This window comes from Malus sylvestris, chromosome 10 (assembly GCF_916048215.2).
Source record: "Malus sylvestris chromosome 10, drMalSylv7.2, whole genome shotgun sequence".
Taxonomy (NCBI): domain Eukaryota; kingdom Viridiplantae; phylum Streptophyta; class Magnoliopsida; order Rosales; family Rosaceae; genus Malus; species Malus sylvestris.
Window position 1 is genome coordinate 21182527 of NC_062269.1, and position 21902 is coordinate 21204428.

General features: G+C 38.7%; 1 pseudogene; it reads right to left on the reverse strand.

Annotated features, from left to right (window-relative positions):
- Positions 1 to 406: 406 nt before the first annotated feature.
- The window catches only part of LOC126584313 (uncharacterized oxidoreductase At1g06690, chloroplastic-like), a 44912-nt pseudogene continuing 23416 nt past the window's right edge, over positions 407 to 21902 (reverse strand).

Here is a 21902-nt window from a genome sequence, read left to right on the forward strand (position 1 = left end):
CATTCTTCATAACATTTTTTCTATAAAAAATGATTTTTTTCCTTTTTCTCTTTTATGTGGAGGAGGAATTCTATAGGGTGCGTTTGTTGCACCGGATTGTCTCGGACTGGACTAACTTCAGGGACTAAGTTGGACTGGCTTAGACTAGTTAAGATGGACTAGCTTAGTGAAGCGTTTGGTGCACTGTCGGACTAAGAAGTAGGATAATGAAATCAATATTGTCACCAGTTTGATGTTAGTTCTTCGACTGGATCATTTCCATCTGAAGAAACACTTACGAACTTGTTCTAAGACCACAATGATAGTGTGTGACTGAGCTTACTAGTTATAGTGTGGCTATAGATTTGAAATATGTCAATTTTGCTACATCAATGGTCAGCCTGCAATCACTCTTAAATTAGATATGTCAAATTTGAATTAGATGTGAAGTGTGTACATATTTTTGTATAGAAGAATTTACAGCCTTGATGCTCGTGTAAGAATTTATAATTTTTTTGACTGGGAAACGAGTAACAGGTTTTATCTCTATAGCCAAAGCGCGCAATTCGGCTACTTCTTAACTGTTGAGCCGCCATCCGAGTGCACCTGCAAATTTTGTAGCCTGTTCTGCATTTTGGGCTCCCGAGATTGGCACAATGTTGTCCTGGGCTATCAACCAGTTTAGGACTACATGTTAACAGTAACTAGACTTGCATTAAAACCCAGCAAAGAGAACAAACTATATTTACACATTTTAATACCCCAACACCTATTTCTGCATTTCAGAATTCTTGCCTCATATATCAATATGTAGTTTAATGATCTTATACGGAAAACATGAAACTACCAAGAGTTGGACTACATGTATAAAAGACGGTGAAACAAAGAGTTTCTTTCAGCATGAACTGAAAGTTGCAACAGTATCTATGAAGTGTTTCATACTCATAAAATAGAATTTTACGGGGATAATCTTTCTTGTATTACTTCTTTGAAATATATACATATACAATCCTTGTTCTATAAGGAAACAAATAATAAAGGGTATAGACAATATCCTGCCTAATAAAGGATTCCTAGTATTTACCTTATTTACATTCCTTTTTCTTTCTAAATATTGACTTACGTTTTACACTCCCCCTCAAGTTGGTGCATAGATGTCACACATGCCCAACTTGACAAGTGAGTCATCAAACTTTTGACTAGACACCGCATGAGTAAGAATCTGCAAGTTGCTCCTCCAATTTCACAAACGGTATAGACACAATTTTCTTCTCGAGCTTCTCTTTAATGAAATGTCGATCAACCTCCACATGTTTTGTCCTATCATGCTGAACCGGATTATCAACTATATCTCTCACTGACTTGTTATCACAATATAGTTTCATGGTCTCCTTTGTTTTGAACCCAAGACTCCAAAGAAGTTTTCGAAGCCAAAGAATTTCACAAATGTCGTGGGCCATGCCCCTGTACTCAGCCTTAGCTGAAGATCGTGATACCACATTCTATTTTTTACTTCGCCATGTAACTGAATTCTGTCATACGAAAATAAAATACCGAGAAGTAGATTTTCTATCACTGACATTTCTTGCCCAATCAGCATCGGTGAACCCTTCAATCGTCAAATGCCCGTGCTTCCTATACATAACTCATTTTCCTGGCGCATACTTCAAATATGCTAAGATACACATAACAGCAGCCATATGATCCATATTCAGTGAATGCATAAACTGACTTACTACACTTACAACATAGGCGATATCTGGACGTGTATGAGCCAAATAAATTAGTCTTTCTACAAGTCTCTGATATCTCCCTTTATCAACTGACTTTTGATTTGGATCTAAACACAGATGATGCTTTTCAACAATAAGAGTGTCTACCGGCTTACACCCTAGCATACCAGTTTCCCTTAATAAATCTAGAACATACTTACGTTGAGACAAGAAAATACCTTTTGAAGAGCGAGTAACTCCAGTATTCCCATAAGCACTATACCAGGAGGAAAATCCATATATACTTCTTCCTCCAAATTTCCATGGAGAAATGCATTTTTCACATCAAACTGTTTTAATGGCCAGTCCATATTGGCAGCTAAAGAAATCAGAACACGTACCGTATTCATCTTGGCAACTGGAGAGAAAGTTTCTTGGTAATCTACACCATATGTTTGAGTGTATCCTTTAGCTACCAACCTTGCTTTGTACCAGTCTATCGATCCATCGGCTTTGTATTTAATTGTAAGCACCTACCGGCATCCAACTATCCTTTTTCCTTTTGGTAAACACGTCACTTCCCAGGTATTATTTTTTTTAACGCCAACATTTCCTCATCCATTGCTTTTGCCCACTTTGGATCCTTTAGAGCTTCCTCCACTCGAGTTGGTACTTGAATAGACTCCATATTGTTCACCAAGGTTTGGCGTTCCAGTGCAAGACCACTGCATGAGACATAGTTGGCTATTGGATACTTCACCTTCCCTTCAGGAGAAAACCTATCAGGTGGCACACCTTGATTTTGTCTTGGCGGAAACCTATATGCATTTACATTATCTATGCATTTACATTATAACTTGGATTAATTACATAATCATCCACGGTACTTACCTCATGTATATTCAGAGAAGATGCATTGGGCGACACTTTGGAGCTAGAGAGAGAGGAGGGCACATTAGCAGATTCGGCATATGGCTGCTGCAACTGTGTACTGGGCTCGGTATAACTCTTTCTTGGCTGCTCAGAAGCCAATTCGACAGTCTCTTGGGTATTCCGGTTCCTCGGCAGGAACGTCCTGATGCATGGTATGAACTTCAACATTAGTATTCTCGGCAGAATCCGGTTCAGTGGTAGGTTCGGTGCTAGTATTATTTGAAATGGTGTCTCCCCCTAGATCTAACCACTACAGATCACCAATAATGTTCTCCCCCTGGTGATCTGAAGATAAATGCACGGAATGATAAAAAACTCTAATTCAGAAAAGGTCACATCTATGGTTACATACATATGCTGAGTTTCAGGGTGATAGCATTTATAGCCTTTTTGGTGAGGTGAGAAGCCCACAAACATACACCGGAGGGCACACAGATCTAACTTTGTGCGATGAATTTTCTAAATATGCACATAAGCCACACACCTAAATACTCGAGGAGTGAGAGTATGAGTTGACACCACTAGAGCATGTTGAGTGAGGACTTGAAGAGGTGTTTGAAAATCCAGAACCCGAGATGGCATACTGTTAATCACATATATGGCATAAGTGATAGCTTCAGGCCAAAAAACCTTAGGAACAGAGGCTCTAATCATAAGAGCACGAGCTGTTTCTAGAAGGTGGCAGTTCTTCCGTTCAGCAACCCAATTTTGTTGCAAGGTATGAGGACAAATTGTTTCATGGAGGATGCCTCAAGCACGAAGAAACTTTGACAACTCAAAATTAATGTACTCACCACCATTGTCAGAATGAAGTACTTTAATCACAGACGAATATTGTATCTGAATCATATGAGAGAAAGAATGAAATACCATACCAACATCACTTTTATTTTTCAACACATATAGCCAAGTCATATGAGTATAATCATCAACAAACGTAACAAACCATTTAATGTTAGAAGGAGCAACAACTGGAGAAGGCCCCCAAACATCAGAGTGCACAAGTTCAAATGGCAAGGACTTTTTATTCATACTAGGAGGAAATAAAGCACGATGTCTTTTAGCAAGAATACATACTTCACAATGTAAGTCTGATTCATTTATTCTACTAAATAGACTAGGCAACATATGCCGTAAATATCCAAAAGATGCATGCCCTAACCAACGATGCAATAACCATACTTCTTGCAAATTACTATCATGTGATGCTTGAACTGCATTAGCCCTACTAGGAACGACATCATCCATATAGTACAACCCCTCTCTCTTAGTGCCACATTGGTCTGAATATCCTGAAGTAGACAAAAGGATGGATACATTAGGACAACACAATCCAATTGTTTAGTAACTTGTGGTATTGATAATAAATAATGGGACAAAGACGGAACGAATAAGCAATGATGTAACGGAAGAGATGGGGAGAGTTGCACAGTGCCTGTGCCACACAAGGGTACAAGAGTCCCATTGGCAGTTGCTATGCTTTTCCTGTGTAACATTGTCATATATTGAAACATATTTTTATCATATGTCATATGTTTAGTTGCACCAGAATCAAGAATCCAACCTTTATGTTGCTCAATTTCAGAGGCTAAGAAAACACGCCCCATAGTACCTGTATTGGAGGACGAATCACCAGGAGTAGTATGAGTCAACAAAGTTTAACTAGGATCACCTGAGCTAGCCCCGGCCTCCTGGGCTATTGGTGTAGCTGTGGCAAGGGAGGCACGGCCTCCACTGGACCTTGCTGCTTCACGATCCTTGGCACGTAATTTTTTCTTAAATTCTAGTTACCAATCAGGTACCCCCATGCTTAGAAAAACATATATCTTCAGTATGGCAGGTTTGACCACATAAAGTACACTTCAAATCATCTTTGTTTTCTCGGGTAAAGGAACGAGAATTGAAAGATTGATTAGAAGAATTGTTAGGACGGGAAGTTGTATGTGGCCGAAAGACCATGGCCATGAACGGCAACCCCCTTTGGTTGTTACTCCCACCCATCATGGTGGCATATCATTGTGCTTCACGCCTAACAACAAAAAACACTTCCTCAACAGATGGTAATGGTTGAGTACGTAGAATATCACTACGTACTTTATCAAAGATGTCATCTAAACCCGCCAAGAAGGCATACACACGATCAATTTGAATTTATTCTCGAAGTGTCTTGAGATCGGCAGCACATTCCATATTAATTGGTCTCTGTTGATGTAGCTCATGCCAAATGGACTTGAGGTCAGCGTAATACACACCAACTGGCCAGCCCTTTTGATGAAGCCTGAACAACTTAACCTTTAATTCATAAATTTGAGAGATATTGATGCGAAAATTAACTTAACACACAAATTAAACCCCCTTGTTGTCAATTGTAGTAAAGAATGTAAGTAGGGATTGTTCTAGGCCAGGGATTAGGAGGGATTGCTAAAACATCTGAAACTGACTTAAAAATGTAGAATTAAGTTTAAAACAGCAAACTAGACTCAAAAGATGCAATACAAACTAAAAAGACTCAAAACTAATTTAAAAAACTCAAAACAGCTTAAAACAATGAATTAGACTCTAAACTGACTCTAGGGATGGGTTTGGACGATATTGGGTTCTAACTTGACTCAAGACACTTAAAAACACAAATCAAAACAGATTTTGACTAATAAAACACTTTAAAGTAAAGGGGGATTGGATTTTGACGAATTTGAAAACAAAACAAACAGATTGTCAGCTAAAACAGATTTTGGACGAATTTGGGTAAACTATGGATGATGGGCTAGGTAGAGGGTTCTTCTCCACACATGACACACTTGCACATAAACCAATTTTCAGTTGTTTTTTCAATGAATCATGAAACTCAACACCCCATGTTAATTAAGTCTGCTTAAATTAACCTTCAAGTTCTCCTTAAGTTATTGAATTGGGTGGGAAAGCGCATACAACAATTCAAGCATTCTTCAAAAGTCCTTTACATGAACAACACAATAAAGAAACAATCAAAGATCATTAAGCATTATGAAAACTATAAGTATTGACGAGGCATTGGTTACTATGATGAGCATGAAACTCCTGCCAACAATTCATTTAACGCGATCGTTTATAAGCGACCTCCACTACTTGTGAATATAAGTTTGTAACTATTAGGTGAAACTCCCTTATATTCTAGCATCATATTCATGCATGCAACTAAGTGCGCACTCTTAATAAACATACATGAATAAGTTAACAATCAAGCAGCTAAACAAATTGAATTCACAACTTATGAAATCACAACTAAAGGTAATCAATTCATATTGCAAGTATGTTCATGGCTTTGAATTTCCCCCTAGCTAAGGGGGGTTTAGTTACTAATAATTGCAACAAAATCAGAAAATAACAAAGTAGATATTGAAAGCAAGAATGAAGTACACCTAAAACGCTCCAAAGTTTCAAGCTTGAAACACCAAGGACCTTCGTCTTCACCACCTTGTTGCAGCACAAGTATCTAAGGATGTGTATGGATTTATGGAAAGGTTATGAATATATTTACGTTTGATGGATGCCACGGCAAGGGGAAGGGAATGTATGGATTTGTGTTTGGTTTTTGGTTGGATGAGTGCCACGGCAAGGGAATGTAATTGTATGTGTTTGTGGGATGTGGGAATATATGGATGAATGTGAGGTGCTCATGGCTAGGGAATGGTATATCTTGGTTATGGTGAAGGGTGGATGTATTTATAGGCTAGGGAGAGGAGTGTATGGAGTTGTAATGAGTGGATGTAATGGGTGTAGTGGGTGGATGAGTAGGTGTAGGTCACGGCAAGGGGAAGGAATAATGGCTGAATGTGTTTGTGAATATGGGAATGTGGCTGCCCATGCCATGCCTTTCCTTTGCCCATGTGTGTGTGTTTCCTCTTACATTTGCACACACATGTTCTTCATGATTTCAGCCACCAATCCACACCTTTTCTGCCCATGCCAAGCTGTCCATGTACTCATCATTTCCACTCCTTCATTCTTTATTTTCTGCTGCCCATGTGTGTGTGTTTCCTTTGCCCATGTGTGTGTGTTTCCTTTTGCCCATGTGTGTGTGTTTCCTCTTACATTTGCACACACATGTTCTTCATCATTTTAGCCACCAATCCACACCTTTTCTGCCCATGCCAAGCTGTCCATGTACTCATCCTTTCCACTCTTTCATTCTTTATTTTCTGTTGCCCATATGTGTGTGTTTCCTCTTACATTTGCACACACATATTCTTCATCATTTCAGCCACCAATCCACCCATTTTCTGCCCATGCCAAGCTGTCCATAGTGTGCCTTTCTCTTTGCCCATGTGCTGTGCAGTTTGCATGTGTGTGTATGCATGTTGTCTTTGCATGTGCTCACACATGCTCTTCACCATTTCAGCCCAAAATCAACACATTTGCACACACACATGCTGATTTCCAGCCTTCTAATCTTCAAAAACGTCCATCTTCATGTCTCCATGCTTGCACTATTCAATCTTGGCTAAAAAATGCTCCAAAATGCACCAAAATGCACTTCCTTGCCAACTTTGTTATTAGGACCTAAAAACACACGAAAATAGCTTAAAATACATAATTGACTAAGAAATAAAAAGTGCACAAGAACAAGCTAACTAAGTCGCATAAATATGCTCCTATCAAATTCCCCCACACTTAGCTTTTGCTAGTCCTCGAGCAAAACAAAACAAACGAAACAACAAAACATAACCTAGACCTTCCAACATTTGCCTCAGGGATTTTTAATGAAACATGACATGCCAGAGATCATCACTTACATAGATTTAAGCAATCCTTACCTTAGAGCATACTTAATCATAATCACCATTCACTAGTTCACATTTAATCAATTAAAACAACATTTTGAATGTAGTAACATGCCTTAGAGAATTCCCTCAATTCCTTACTAGATACTCTCTATTTTCACACACATTTTCTGACTACACACCCTACACTAGTTATATGTGAGAAGATTGATGTAAACATGAAAGACTATTATTCACATATGTTACAACAAAGAAAGCAATTTCTGGAGTTAATAAGCATGTTTAAATATGATCTCATGAATGGAATGCTATTACTTAGATGCAAGAACTAGTGACACCATATGCTCATACCAAATTCAAACTTCACAAATTGAAACACATAACACTCAAGATAGAAGTCAAGGGTTGTAACGGGGCTTGGGAGTAATGGCTAACAAAGAAAGGATAGGGGTAACAAACGTTCTTAAAGCGATATCAAGCAAAGCAATGAAATCGACACTTGGAATTCACTATAGAATGCAGAATCAACTTTTAAATACAAAGGGAAGATTCATGCAACACTTAGGGCCGAATTCAATGTTTTTGGACCCTTTCTTCAACAAATAACACTTTAAAGATCTTTTTCACAACTTTTCTTCTTTTCATTCTATTTTCCACGAATTTTTTTTTCTTTTTCTTTTTCTTTCCTACCCGTGCCTCATTAAGGACTTTGGCACACACACACAACAAGAATCACTTCCCCCACACTTGTTTTCTGTAATACATTAATCAAAAGGAATTCATTTTGAGTCATGCTTTACTATGCTTCAAGAACAAGGGTATGGATGGTCTTAATCTAGGCTATGTGAGGATAGTGTGGGTTAACAAAGAACATAGGCTACACAAGGCTCAACGGGGCTAAACTTAAACATATAATGAAGTAGGATACACGACAATTTGGCTTTGGTGGTGGTCACTACACAACTTCATCTTGAATATGTGTTATGCAAATCCATAGCATGCTTTGAATGAAATGGGCATGAGTTCTAGCATTTGGAACTAGATGATGAAGCGCCTTCTAAGTAGTAACCAAGCAAAGAATAATGAGATCATGCAACGACTTTAGAAAACAAGAATGCACAGATTATTAACTCTCCAAATAAACGTTTAGGCTCAAGTCTCACAAGGTTGTAGCATTAATTTGAGTTCCTTCCTTCAAGCATGTTACAAAAACTGATTTTTCTTTTATGATTGCATGTGAATTCATAAATTTAAACCACAACCAAGCATACACCAAAGAGTAAATCAAATTTTCATCCATGTTTATAACTCTCTTTAACAGTCATGTAATTTAAAACCAAATCTTCATCATTGTGTTGGAAGGTACCTTAAGACACCAATAAACACACAAAAACAACTCTTTTTGGGTTTTTTTTTTCCAAAACAATTTTTCAAATTTTTATGAGATTTCCGGATTTTTATGTCAAAACACACTAAAACACTCCAAAACAGCTTAAAAACACTTAAAAACAGCAAGGAACAACACTTAGAAGTAATGGGTCATAAACTCCCACGAATTTCATGCAAAACAACTTGGTTACCCCCCCCCCCCCACACTTAAATCAAACATCGTCCTCAATGTTTCAAGCATAAACTCACACAAACATAAGCAAACAATCAAACAAACAATGAATTAACATGACAAGTATGGCAAAGTAAAAATCAAACATAGTAGAGTTTAAGAACGCAAATCTGGTTTTGGAGATAGATGATCTTGTTGTCTTTCCACAGCTTTGATCTTAAACTGGTTTGGAATTCTGAGCGAGAGTTCCTTGGTTTCAAATTAGACTCCTTCTGCTGGGTTGATTTGATTGTGCAGTCTGCATTCTTCTCTACTTGTTTCTTCTACATGGCAGGCAGGCACATGGTAGAGGTGATGGTCTATTTCTTTTTTTAATCTTTCCAAGTGCCCACTTCTTGCTTTCTTTCTCCTTGTCCCTAGTTGGGCAAGAATTAGCACATTGTCTCCACATGCTTTGAGGTATCATTTTCACTTCCCTTATCTGTTCCCCAGGCAGATGTGGTAGATGAAGAAGAAGCACAAGATGTTGAAGATGAGTACCCGAGAGCAGGCTAGGTAAGCAATCAGAAGGGTTTCCAAGCAGTCGGTTCCGGAAGATTGATACCAAGTGCTGGCTGATTGCTCTTTTTCTCCTTGTTCCGCAGATGAAAACAACGACAAGGAGATGGACATGGAGAAAGCATGATATGAGATACTCTTGCTTTCAACCTTCATGATATGAAATATTTTTGCTTTGGATAAGTTGTTTGCAAAGGTACCTCAAGGAATAAGGAACATTGAGTGACTCGAGAGGATTCGTTGGGAAGGCATTCTCGAAGATGAAGAAAGGTTATGTATGTCTACCTTGCTATGGGGGGTGAAGGTCGACATTTATAGGAAATAATAACCGGTACTATTCTTTCACTTTTGTCGGCAACTGTTGGATGATTGAACAGTAACTTCACGTGCTTCATACTTCACCAAAAATCTTCGATAGATTGCCCGTAATTTCCGCAAGGCTGAGTGTGCATGTGATGGATACTGACATGTCTGGATAAAGCATATGCCTCTTCGATATCTGGAATCGGCGTTTCGACAAACTGCCCGTGATTTTCGCAAAGCTGGGCGTGCATGTGACAGATGTTGACACGTCTGGAAAAGCAGATGCCTCTCTGGTTTCTGAGCTTGCCTCTTTGAATTCTAAGCTCCGTCGAGTGCAGAGGTTGCATGTGATAAGTGCGGACAAATCTGGAAAAGAGGATGGGCCGTGGTTTCTGAGCAAGCCCAACTTTTGAGAAAGCTAGTACCTCTTCGATTTTTGAATTGGCCTTTTTGAATTCTGAGCTCGCCTCTTCGATATTTGAAATCCCGTCGAGTGTTGATTTTTATAGAGGCACGCAGTTCATTTCAAAGCACACTTGAATTTGCACTTGTAGAAACTCCCTTCTTGCACTTCTAAGATCTTGACTTGTCCGACCTCTTCTTTCTTCAACACCTTTGAAAATGTCTGGCCCCTCCGACTGTCGTTTTGACTTGAACCTTGGTTAAGAGGCTGCCATGCCTTCTCCAGACAACATATGGCGCCCATCCTTCATATCCCCTACTGGTCCTCTTACCGTTGGGGATTTGGTGATGAAGAATGACATGACTGTTGTAGTGGCGGCCCGGAACCTTGTCACTCCTAAAGATAACAGACTGCTGACCAAACGGTCTGATGAGTTGGCTGTTAAGGATTTTCTGGCTCTCAGTGTGCAGTGTGCGGGTTCCGTGTCTAATATGGCCCAACGCCTATTTGCTTGAACCCGTCAAGTTGAATCATTGGTGGCTGAAGTGATGAGTCTTAAGCAGGAGATTAGAGGGCTTAAGTATGAGAATAAACAGTTGCACAGGCTTGCACATAACTATGCTACAAACATGAAGAGAAAGATTGACCAGATGCAAGAATCTGATGGTCAGATTTTACTTGATCATCAGAGGTTTGTGGGTTTGTTCCAATAGCATTTGCCTTCGTCTTCTGGGGCTGTACCGCGTAGTGAAACTCCAAATGATAAACCTCCGATACCTCATCCTTCTGTGACTTCGCCTACTACTGAGACTTCTCCTAAACAGCCTTTGTGAAGGCTCCCTTTTGTATTTTTCTGTCTCCTGTTTCTTTTCCACGAATTTTAATGTGAAAATACCTTGCATATCTGTCAATGTCTCAAAAATAAATCCAAACCCAAAAATAATTAAATATGCAACAAACAAATAAATTAAAAATGACAATCAGGCAAAATAAAAATGCAGAAAAGGGAAGGTTTTTAAAATGCAAAACTGCTTGTGGAGCGATTAAAAAATCTTCCTCATTTGAATACATGGGTTGCTTTAACGCCTTACAGCCGGACGATACCTCTATTTAAGCTTGAATAGGGCCCATGGCATGGAGGGGTACATTCTCCACGACATGCTCCTCAAATGCCTCATAATAGGGCTTCAAACGATGCCCATTTACCTTGAATTCTTTTTGCGTCTACAAACTTTGTATTTGGACTACACCATGAGGAAAAACATTAGTAACCACAAAAGGACCAATCCATTTGGAACGCAGCTTACCAGGAAACAAGCGAAGGCGGGAATTAAAGAGTAACACTTTATGCCCAATGGAGAATGATTTGCCTTGAATCATCTTGTCATGGAAAGCCTTCGTATTCTCCTTGTAAATTTGGGCGTTTTCATAAGCCTCATGCCTAATCTCTTCAAGTTCATTTAATTGGAGCTTTCTATGAATTCCAGTGGCGTCAAGGTCCATGTTGAATGTTTTGACGACCCAATGCGCCTTGTGCTCCAATTCTATCGGAAGATGACATGGTTTGCCATAGATGAGCCGAAATGGGGACATGCCAAAAGGTGTTTTATATGCCGTGCGATATGCCCACAACGCATCCTCCAAACGCAAACTCCAATCCTTCCTTGTTGGCCCAATAATCTTCTCTAGAATCTGTTTGATCTCTCGATTCGAAACCTCAGCTTGGCCATTTGTTTGAGGATGGTAAGGTGTAGAAACCTTATGTTGACATTGTACTGCCTCAACAACGCCTCAATGGTTCGATTGCAAAAGTGAGACCCTCCATCACTGATGATTACTCGTGGCATGCCAAACCTTGCAAATATGTTAGTTCTAATGAAATCTGCAACCACTTTAGAATCATTAGTTCAGGTGGCTTTTGCTTCCACCCACTTTGACATATAATCAACTACAAGCAAAATATACATGAAACCATTCGAGGAAGGAAAGTGACCAATAAAATCAATACCTCAAACGTAAAAAATTTCAACATTGAGGATGGAAATCTGCGGCATTTGATCCCTTGCACTTATTTTTCCTGTTCTTTTGCATTTATCACATGTTAAGCAAAAAGTTCTAGCATCCTAAAAGATACTAGGCCAATAGAACCCACATTGTAACACCTTAAATGCTGTTCTTTGTGTGCCAAAGTGACCACCACATGCATATGTATGACAAAAGCTTAAAATGGAATGAAACTCAGAATCATGCACACATCGACGGACAATCTGATCAGGGCAATATTTCCACAAATATGGATCATCCCATAGATAAAACCATGCGTCATTTCTAAGCTTATCATGTTGGTGTCTAGTGAGAGTGCTTGGAATTCGTTTAGACACCAAAAAGTTAACCAAATCAACATACCAAGGTTCACTTACCTTAATGGACATCAATTGTTCATCAGGAAACGTTTCAGCAATGGGTAGGGACTCCTCATTATGCATCGTACGGCTTAGGTGGTCAGCCACCACGTTTTCACTTCCCTTTTTGTCTCAAATCTCAATGTCGAACTCTTGGAGAAACAATATCCATCGAATTAGCCTTGGCTTGGCCTCCTTCTTGTTGAGCAAATATTTTAAAGCAGATTGTAGTGGCAATGATTCAAGGGCAGCCACCATCTCAATCATGTCTTCATTAGGGGGCACGGCAAGGGAAAAATCATTCATGCTGTGGGGATGCATGGTTACTGCTTCATTGTTTTGAATGTCCATTCCTCGTGCAATGACCAATTCAAGTGCATCGTCATTCAATTGTTCAAAATGGTCCTGCGCCAAAGAAGCAAATACATCAATAGAAAAACATGAGTGATCCTCACTAGGATACTTGATAGAATCAGAAAGATTGAAATTGATAACTTCCCCATCAAACTCCATCGTCAAAGTTCCATTAAACACATCAATCCTAGTACGGGCAGTTTTCATGAATGGCTGTCCAAGGAGGATGGGTAATGTAGGGGAGTGGTCCGACTCGTCCATTTCAAGCACGTAGAAATTCGCCGGAAAGATTAAGTGATTGACCTGCACTAAAACATCTTCCAAAACTCCCTTTGGATAGGCATTAGATCTATCGGCCAATTGTATAATCACAACATCCTTTTTCAATTCGCCTAAATGCATAGATGCATAGATTGAATAAGGCATGACATTTATAGATGCACCTAAGTCTAACATGGCAGATTCAAAACGAGTATTCCCAATTACACAAGGAATGGTAAAACTACCCGGATCCTTACATTTAGTGGGCAGTTTACGCTGTAAAACAGCTGAGACATTTTCACTTACCTTGACAACCTCCTTGCTCGAAATTCTCTTCCTAGTTGTGCAAAGTTCTTTAAAATTTGGCATACCTTGGAACTTGCTTAATTGCATCCAAAAGTGGTATATTGACTTGAACTTTTCTAAACGTTTCCAAAATATCCTTTTCAGCCTCCTCCTTCTTTGATTGCATAAACCTACGAGGAAATGGTACATTTGGAGGAACAACGTTAGAATTAATCAAAATTAGAACTTCCTTACCTTTGTTGGCCGAATTGGATGGTTTAGGAGCTTTTGGGGCCTGTGGCAAATGTGTTTCCACCCTTGCCGTGGGGGTGCTTTGCTCATTCTCTTCAATTATCAACTCTTCAACCTCGTTGGAACGTGAATTGGAAGGTTGGGGATCAGATCCAACTTGTTTTCCACTTCGCAAACTCATGGCGTTTGCAGATTCGAATCCTCCCTTCGGGTTGACAACGGTCAAACTAGGCAACTTACCTTGGTCTCTGAATTGTCCTACAAACTCCGCAATCTGCCCAATTTGCTTCTCCATTTGGTCCACCCTTTTGTCTTGGTTTTGCATTGCTTTAGCTTGATTTCTTGCCCCTGAGACAAATTGGTGAATAACTTAAGAAGTGTGTCATTATCTAAAGATGTACCTGAGGTGTTTTGGGTAGGTTGTTGTGGGGCTTGTGTTGGTGCGTATTGCTTGGTATAGAAGCCCGGAGGTTGCTGCCTAAAGCTTCCTTGTTGTTGGGGTTGTTGGGGGCTCCCTCCACTTGAAATTTGGATGGTTTCTCCAACCTGGATTATACATGCTAGAATATGGATCGTTCCTTGGCTGGTTGTGGCCTTGAAATTCAATTGCATTGGCACTTTCCCATCCACCATTTTCAATCAATTGAGGGCATTTTTCAGAGGCATGTCCTTGGATAGAACACACACCACATACACTTGGTTCTTTCATCCTCATTCCTTCGGCCATCTGAGACATACCTCATTCACTTGCTGCCGTGGAAGTAAGATTAGCTAACTGCGATTGAATGTCGGATGTGGAACTTACCTCATTCACCTGCTGCCGTGGGGCATCCCTTTGACCAACGCCTTCATATTGTTGAGCATTCAATGCTTGGTTAGCAATTAAGGTCTTGGCAGCCATAGGTGTTTTGTCCACCAAAGCTCCTCCCGCTGAGGCGTCTAGCATTTGGCGTTCAATTGGTAGAAGCCCTTCGTAGAAATATTGAAGAAGAAGCTCCTCCTTCATCTGGTGTTGTGGACATGAAGCAACAAGTGTTTTAAAACGTTCACAGTAAGTGGGGAAGGATTCACCTTAGCTTTGCTGAATTCCACTAATCCTTTTGCGTAGTAGAATGACTCGAGAAGTTGGGAAAAACTTCTCCAAAAATGCTCGTTTCATACTCTCTCATGATTTGACAGTTCCAGGGGCTAGCTCATACAACCAATCTTTAGCCTTTTCTAAGAGAGAAAAGGGAAAAGCCTTCATTTTCAGAATGCTCCCATCAACATTCACAGGGGTCATGCTCGAACAAACAACCTCGAACTCCTTCAACTGTTTATTAGGATCTTCCATGGACATCCCGTGGAACTTAGGGATGTGATGCAACAAACTTGATTTCAATTCGAACTCGTCCGTCTTCCCTAGGGCAGCCAGGGGGTATTGGATGCATAGGGGAGCGACATTGTCCAATCCCGAAACGGAAAGCTCCTTGATTGTTCGATTGTCCGCTGCCATGTTGGGATCTTCCTCCTCTTCTTCAAGTGGATGTTCTTCAAACTTAGGTTCAAGAATAGGTGGGTTACGATCTTGCTGATTCCTATTCCTTCTCAAAGTCCTCTCAAAATCGTCGTCAAAGTCCAAGATATGCTCACGAATCGGATGAGAACTCTGAGTCATAAACTAGTACCTAAAACAAGAAAACAAACAAGGTCAGTAACTAACATAAAAACACAGGAAAATAAACAAAAAAAAAGAAATAACAAGGGATTAGCAATGTTGCTAATCCCCGGCAACGGCGCCAAAAATTTGATGCGAAAATTAACTTAACACACAAATTAAACCCTCTTGTTGTCAATTGTAGTAAAGAATGTAAGTAGGGATCGTTCTAGGCTGGGGATTAGGAGGGATTGCTAAAACACCTGAAACTAACTTAAAAATGTAGAATTAAGTTTAAAACACCAAAGTAGACTCAAAAGATGCAATACAAACTAAAAAGACTCAAAACTAGTTTAAAAAACTCAAAACAGCTTAAAACAATGAATTAGACTCTAAATTGACTCTAGGGATGGGTTTGGACGATATTGGGTTCTAACTTGACTCAAGACACTTAAAAACACAAATCAAAACAGATTTTGACTAATAAAACACTTTAAAGTAAAGGGGGATTTGATTTTGACGACTTTGAAAACAAAACAAACAAATTGTAAGCTAAAACAGATTTTGGACGAATTTGGGTAAACTATGGATGATGGGCTAGCTAGAGGGTTCTTCTCCACACATGACACACTTGCACATAAACCAATTTTCAGTTGTTCTTTCGATGAATCATGAAACTCAACACCCCAGGTTAATTAAGTCCGCTTAAATTAACCTTCAAGTTCTCCATAAGTTATTGAATTGGATGGGAAAGCGCATACAACAATTCAAGCATTCTTCAAAATTCCTTTACGTGAGCAACACAATAAAGAAACAATCAAAGATCATTAAGCATTATGAAAACTATAAGTATTGACGAGGCATTCGTTACTATGATGAGCATGTAACTCCTGCCAAGGATTCATTTAACGCGATCGTTTATAAGCGACATCCATTACTTGTGAATATAAGTTTGTGTTTGGGGAAGGGAATGTATGGATTTGTGTTTGGTTTTTGGTTAGATGAGTGCCACGGTAAGGGAATGTAATTGTATGTGTTTGTGGGATGTGGGAATATATGGATGAATGTGAGGTGCTCACGGCTAGGGAATGGTATATCTTGGTTATGGTGAAGGGTGGATGTATTTATAGGCTAGGGAGATGAGTGTATGGAGTTGTAATGAGTGGATGTAATGGGTGTAGTGGGTGGATTAGTAGGTGTAGGTCATGGCAAGGGAAAGGAATAATGGCTGAATGTGTTTGTGAATGTGGGAATGTGGCTGCCCATGTCGTGCCTTTCCTTTGCCCATGTGTGTGTGTTTCGTCTTACATTTGAACACACATGTTCTTCATCATTTCAACCAGCAATCCACACCTTTTCTGCCCATGCGAAGCTGTCCATGTACTCCTCCTTTCCACTCCTTCATTCTTTATTTTCTACTGCCCATGTGTGTGTGTTCCTTTGCCCATGTGTGTGTGTTTCCTTTTGCCTATGTATGTGTGTTTCCTCTTACATTTCCACACACATGTTCTTCATCATTTTAGCCACCAATCCACACCTTTTCTGCCCATGCCAAGCTGTCCATGTACTCATCATTTCCACTCATTCATTCTTTATTTTCTGCTGCCCATGTGTGTGTGTTTCCTTTGCCCATGTGTGTGTGTGTTTTCTCTTACATTTGCACACACATGTTCTTCATCCTTTCAGCCACCAATCCACCCATTTTCTGCCCATGCCAAGCTGTCCATGGTGTGCCTTTCTCTTTGCCCATGTGCCGTGCAGTTTGCATGTGTGTGTATACATGTTGTCTTTGCATGTGCACACACATGCTCTTCACTATTTCAGCCCAAAATCAACACATTTGCGCACACACATGCTGATTTCCAGCCTTCTAATCTTCAAAAACGTCAATCCTCATGTCTCCATGCTTGCATTATCCAATCTTGGCTAAAAAATGCTCCAAAATGCACCAAAATGCACTTCCTTGCCAACTTTGTTATTAGGACGTACAAACACACGAAAATAGCTTAAAAATACATAATTGACTAAGAAATAGCAACATAAGTGCACAAGAACAAGCTAACTAAGTCGCATAAATATGCTCCTATCAGATATCCGAACCATCATAATAGGTCTGAGCCACCTCCTCCCAAACTTCTTTAGCAGTACGCAAGTGAATAAAAAAAATCCCATGATAGCCAGTTCCATGGAATTGATCAACCACCCTTTTACTATTGCATTCCTTGTCTCCTACGTCTCATACTCAGCACTATCCTCAGCAGGTTCCTTGGTACCTCCTGTCACGAAGCCCTTTGCACCACGTCTAGCAATATGCATCTCCAATACCTTGGACCAAAGAGGGTAATTCGATCCATTCAACTTCACAGTGTTTGGTACAACAGTTGCATCGTTATGAATGACTACGGGACTCAATACCGTATTATTGGTTGATTTACAGGAACCACCTTCCAATGTTACGGCAGAGTCGTCTCCCCTATTCGCCATCTCAACTTACAAATAGGAAAGAAACTCATGATTTTGATGAACACAACTTACGGCAACCGCAACAAGACAGAAGACTGCTACAATTTCAAAAGGCACAACAATAAAAAAGATGCTGCAATACTTCCAACAGTCACAACCCGACTAGTTTATGCCCAAGATATTGCAGAACCACGTCAGACAAGCACAGCAGCGGAAGAACAAATATGGTTTACAGTTTTTAGGGTTACGACAACAAGGCTCTGATACCAAATAGAATTTTAAGGGATAATCTTTCTTGTATTACTTCTTTGAAATATATACATATACAATCCTTGTTCTATAAGGAAACAAATAATAAAGGGTATAGACAATATCCTACCTAATAAAGGATTCCTAGTATTTACCCTATTTACATTCCTTTTTCTTTCTAAACATTGACTCACGTTTTACACATAAAGGGTCCAAAATGGATTAACTATTAAAATATTGTACTTTTGGGGATATTTTCAGCCATGCTTCAACATATATGAAAACTTTAGGGCTTCTAATATGGAAAAGATAAAAGCTAGTTAAAGTTAAAAGAGCATCAACAAACTTGTGTGTTTTGTTTTACTGTACTATTCTCATATTTCCTTAATCCGGTTCAGCAGAGATTAGAGCTGCAAATAACAACAATATTTTAGCAAAACAATTTGGAACTTAATGTGTAGCGGGCTTTCAAAGTATTGACTATGATTTACCTTTGAAAGAAATTCAAGAGTATAAATATATCTTCGAGGGCCAGTTAAGGGATTTTCAGGTGTATACTTTCCTTTAAGAGCACCTGCATATGCATAAATAGTAGACTGTCAATCTTTTCAATCTCTTTCACCTTGGTTCAGACAGACAAACTGGACTGCTATGGTAACCAATCTAGTAAGATCTAAAATTAAAGGTCATAATCATTATAAGCAGGGTTGTGCAGAGATTCAAGTAATAACATAAGATCTAAACATACATCTTTTATCAAGAATCCACATTTTTTTATGTTTTAGAATAACTACATCCCCTTTGTTTTGTTAAAAACTAAATATTTTACCCGAAAACCAGATGTTTGAATTTTTCGTAAGGTGTTACAGCCATTCGCCAACTATCTAGCGACAGTTGAATTCACATTAAAGCTTTACCATGCAAGATCACCATTCACCAACTACCCAGCGGTAGTTGAATTCAACAAAAGAAAAATACAAGCAAGATGCTGAGAAGATAAAGCACATGAATGCATAAGATGTACAGAATTTTATTTTCTTCACTGTTTCATTTAGGCATATAGTAGCCTGAAAGGCGAGTCTTTATGTGCACAACTAAAGTCCATAACTATCATGAAACATAAAATAAATAAGATCATAAAGTTGAAGATAAGAACTTCTTGATAAGGAATGCTCGAAAATTCAAAATTTCACATTAAAAGGCTGACTAAGAAAAGTGAGCAAGTATGCTTTTTCCCAAGTCCTAACTTGGCAATGTTTAAGATTGCATGGAGAGGTCTTAAATACTGTAAAATAAGAAGACATTATATCTCATAAGCTAACATATCGAGTGATGATGAGAATATGGTAAGAAAACACGAGGTTCCAACTTCACCTTGAGCAATAGGCGAACAGGCAATCAAAGTGATCCCAAGTTCATCACAGGTAAACTTCACTCCATTCTCCTTTGGTGCCCTGTATATGAGGTTGTAATTCACTTGATTTGATGCTAGTGGGATACCTTTCTTTTGTAGGTTTGTGTGTGCCTCACGCCATCGTTTTTTTGAAATAACGAACTTTATACGTCATGTTCTAGTTAGGAGCGTCTATGATAGAAATTTGAAAGTTTTAACCAAAAGGGCCCAACACTATTCATTCTTAAGCAAAAGGACATTTTGTGTATGAAAAGTCCATAATGGATCAAGCTCTTTTCTTTATTTACTCTTATGCCATTATTTTATTATTGTAGCAGGGTCCACAATGATGTTAATATTTCTATCTGGAAATACATTATTTTACATGATGCTATTCATCTTATGCTAATTTGCTGCCAGCTCCTCATGCTTCCATCATGTTGTCAATGTTATGCAGCTCTTCTTCTGTCAAATTGTTCCAGTACTGTTTATTGCCTTCTACCAGCTCTGCATTTCTATCTCTATCTTCTTTCACCTTGTAGTACATTTCTGCTGTTTCTTTTTTGAAATTTTGAGGCTTCTAATAGGGCTGATTACTGATCATTGTCTTACTGTAAATATACATTTCTTCTTCTTCTTCTGCTACTAATACCATATCATACCTAAAATATTCAAACTCATCTAAAGCTAGCATTTGGATCTCTCGAAATTTTAGAATATTTTTGTATGAAGGAGTCCACCTATGTGAAAAGATATGGGATAGTTTAAAGGACTCTTCATTAATCATTGCTATATGTCTAGCTTTCTCCTTATGCATATGTACATACCAATCTGGAGGACTACTAATAAAACTTATGCAAATTTCTTTCCATTTTTCTAGATATTCTTCTGCTACTTTTATAAACTTTTCAGGAAATAATTCTAGTGGGGAGACATGGTTGATGAATATTTTATCAAGATAGCCAAACTCTAATAGTAAGGCTGGGGTAACTTCTACCACATTATGCTTTTCTTGATGCTCAGAACTAAAATGTCATGGACTATAATCTCTCATGTTAATCCTGGCCATAGCTATGCTAACCTCTGGTTTACAAATACAATTCCTTGTACTGTCACAAAGACATGGTGGATACATATTTGTAATAATATCCATCCCCGGTTTTGGATCAAAGATGGATTGATACAAAGCACATTGTAATTGTATTTGTAACTCTTTCATGGACTGTGATGCTCTACTCAGGATCTCATTTTGCATATCTGGTGGTATTATCCTTAATTTTGCTTTTGAAATTTCTTCTAATAGGATATCATCTATTATTAAGTCTAAAGATATATTCCTAAGAAAACTTTCATATCTTTCTTGTTTTTCTTTGTCACTCAGATGCTGATGTTGCTCATTATTTTGATGCTGCTCCATTTCAATGTCTTCTTCTAAGAGATCAATCTTAATCTCTTCTATGGGCTCATTAGCCACTTGTTCTATGGATTCAATAACCTCTTTTTCTTTATTCTTATGCTGATCAGTTTCTAAAGCTATTTTCAATTCTCTTTTCAGGGTGTCACTTACCTTCTCCTTCATTCTAAAAGATTGGAGTTCTTGATTCATTTTGGTAAACTTACTAAGTAATGACTCATGGTCCCTAGAAATGACTTGAAGGTTGTGCTCAAGAGAATGAATATTGTGGAGCCAAAAATAATCACAAGGCGACACGTGGATTTTTGGGTGAAGATGACAAATTTACCCTCGAGGCATACCGGGTCTCCTACACGCGAGCAGTGGAGAATCATCCATCAACCAAATCAGGAATACCCAAAATAGGTAACAAGTTCAAATTTGTCTCATCCATCCTCATTCCATAACCTCTAAAAACCTCCCAAAACATTTCTTTTATTATGATAATTAGCCAATTAATATATTTATACATAGTTAATATATTAATTGCTAATTGAATCACCAAATAACACCCTATTCCCTATATATATGACCCAATTTCTTCTAAAAAGCTAAGTTCCATACTCTTGCAAAACTCCAAAAAACTCTCAAAATACTTTTCTCTCTAAATTCTAACTTTGGCATCGAAGGTTCTTCAGCCAAAGCCCCCCCCATTCATCATGGGCGCGTGAGGCTCTTGGCCTTAACCTAAGGTGTCAATTATTTTGTAGGTGCAATTTTGTCCAAGAAGAAGAAGGCGGAAATTTGCATCCACAAATTGCTGCTTTCATTGAGAGTTGAGATCCATACTCGTAGAAGATTTTCGCATAAAAAGGTTTTTCTCTATTTTCTAGTCCATTTGAATATTTTTCATACGTTCTTATTATTAGAATTTTTTATTTGCAAAGGTTCTTTGATAAAACGTATAAGAAAAATATAATGGCTAGAAATTTAGAAAATTCCACA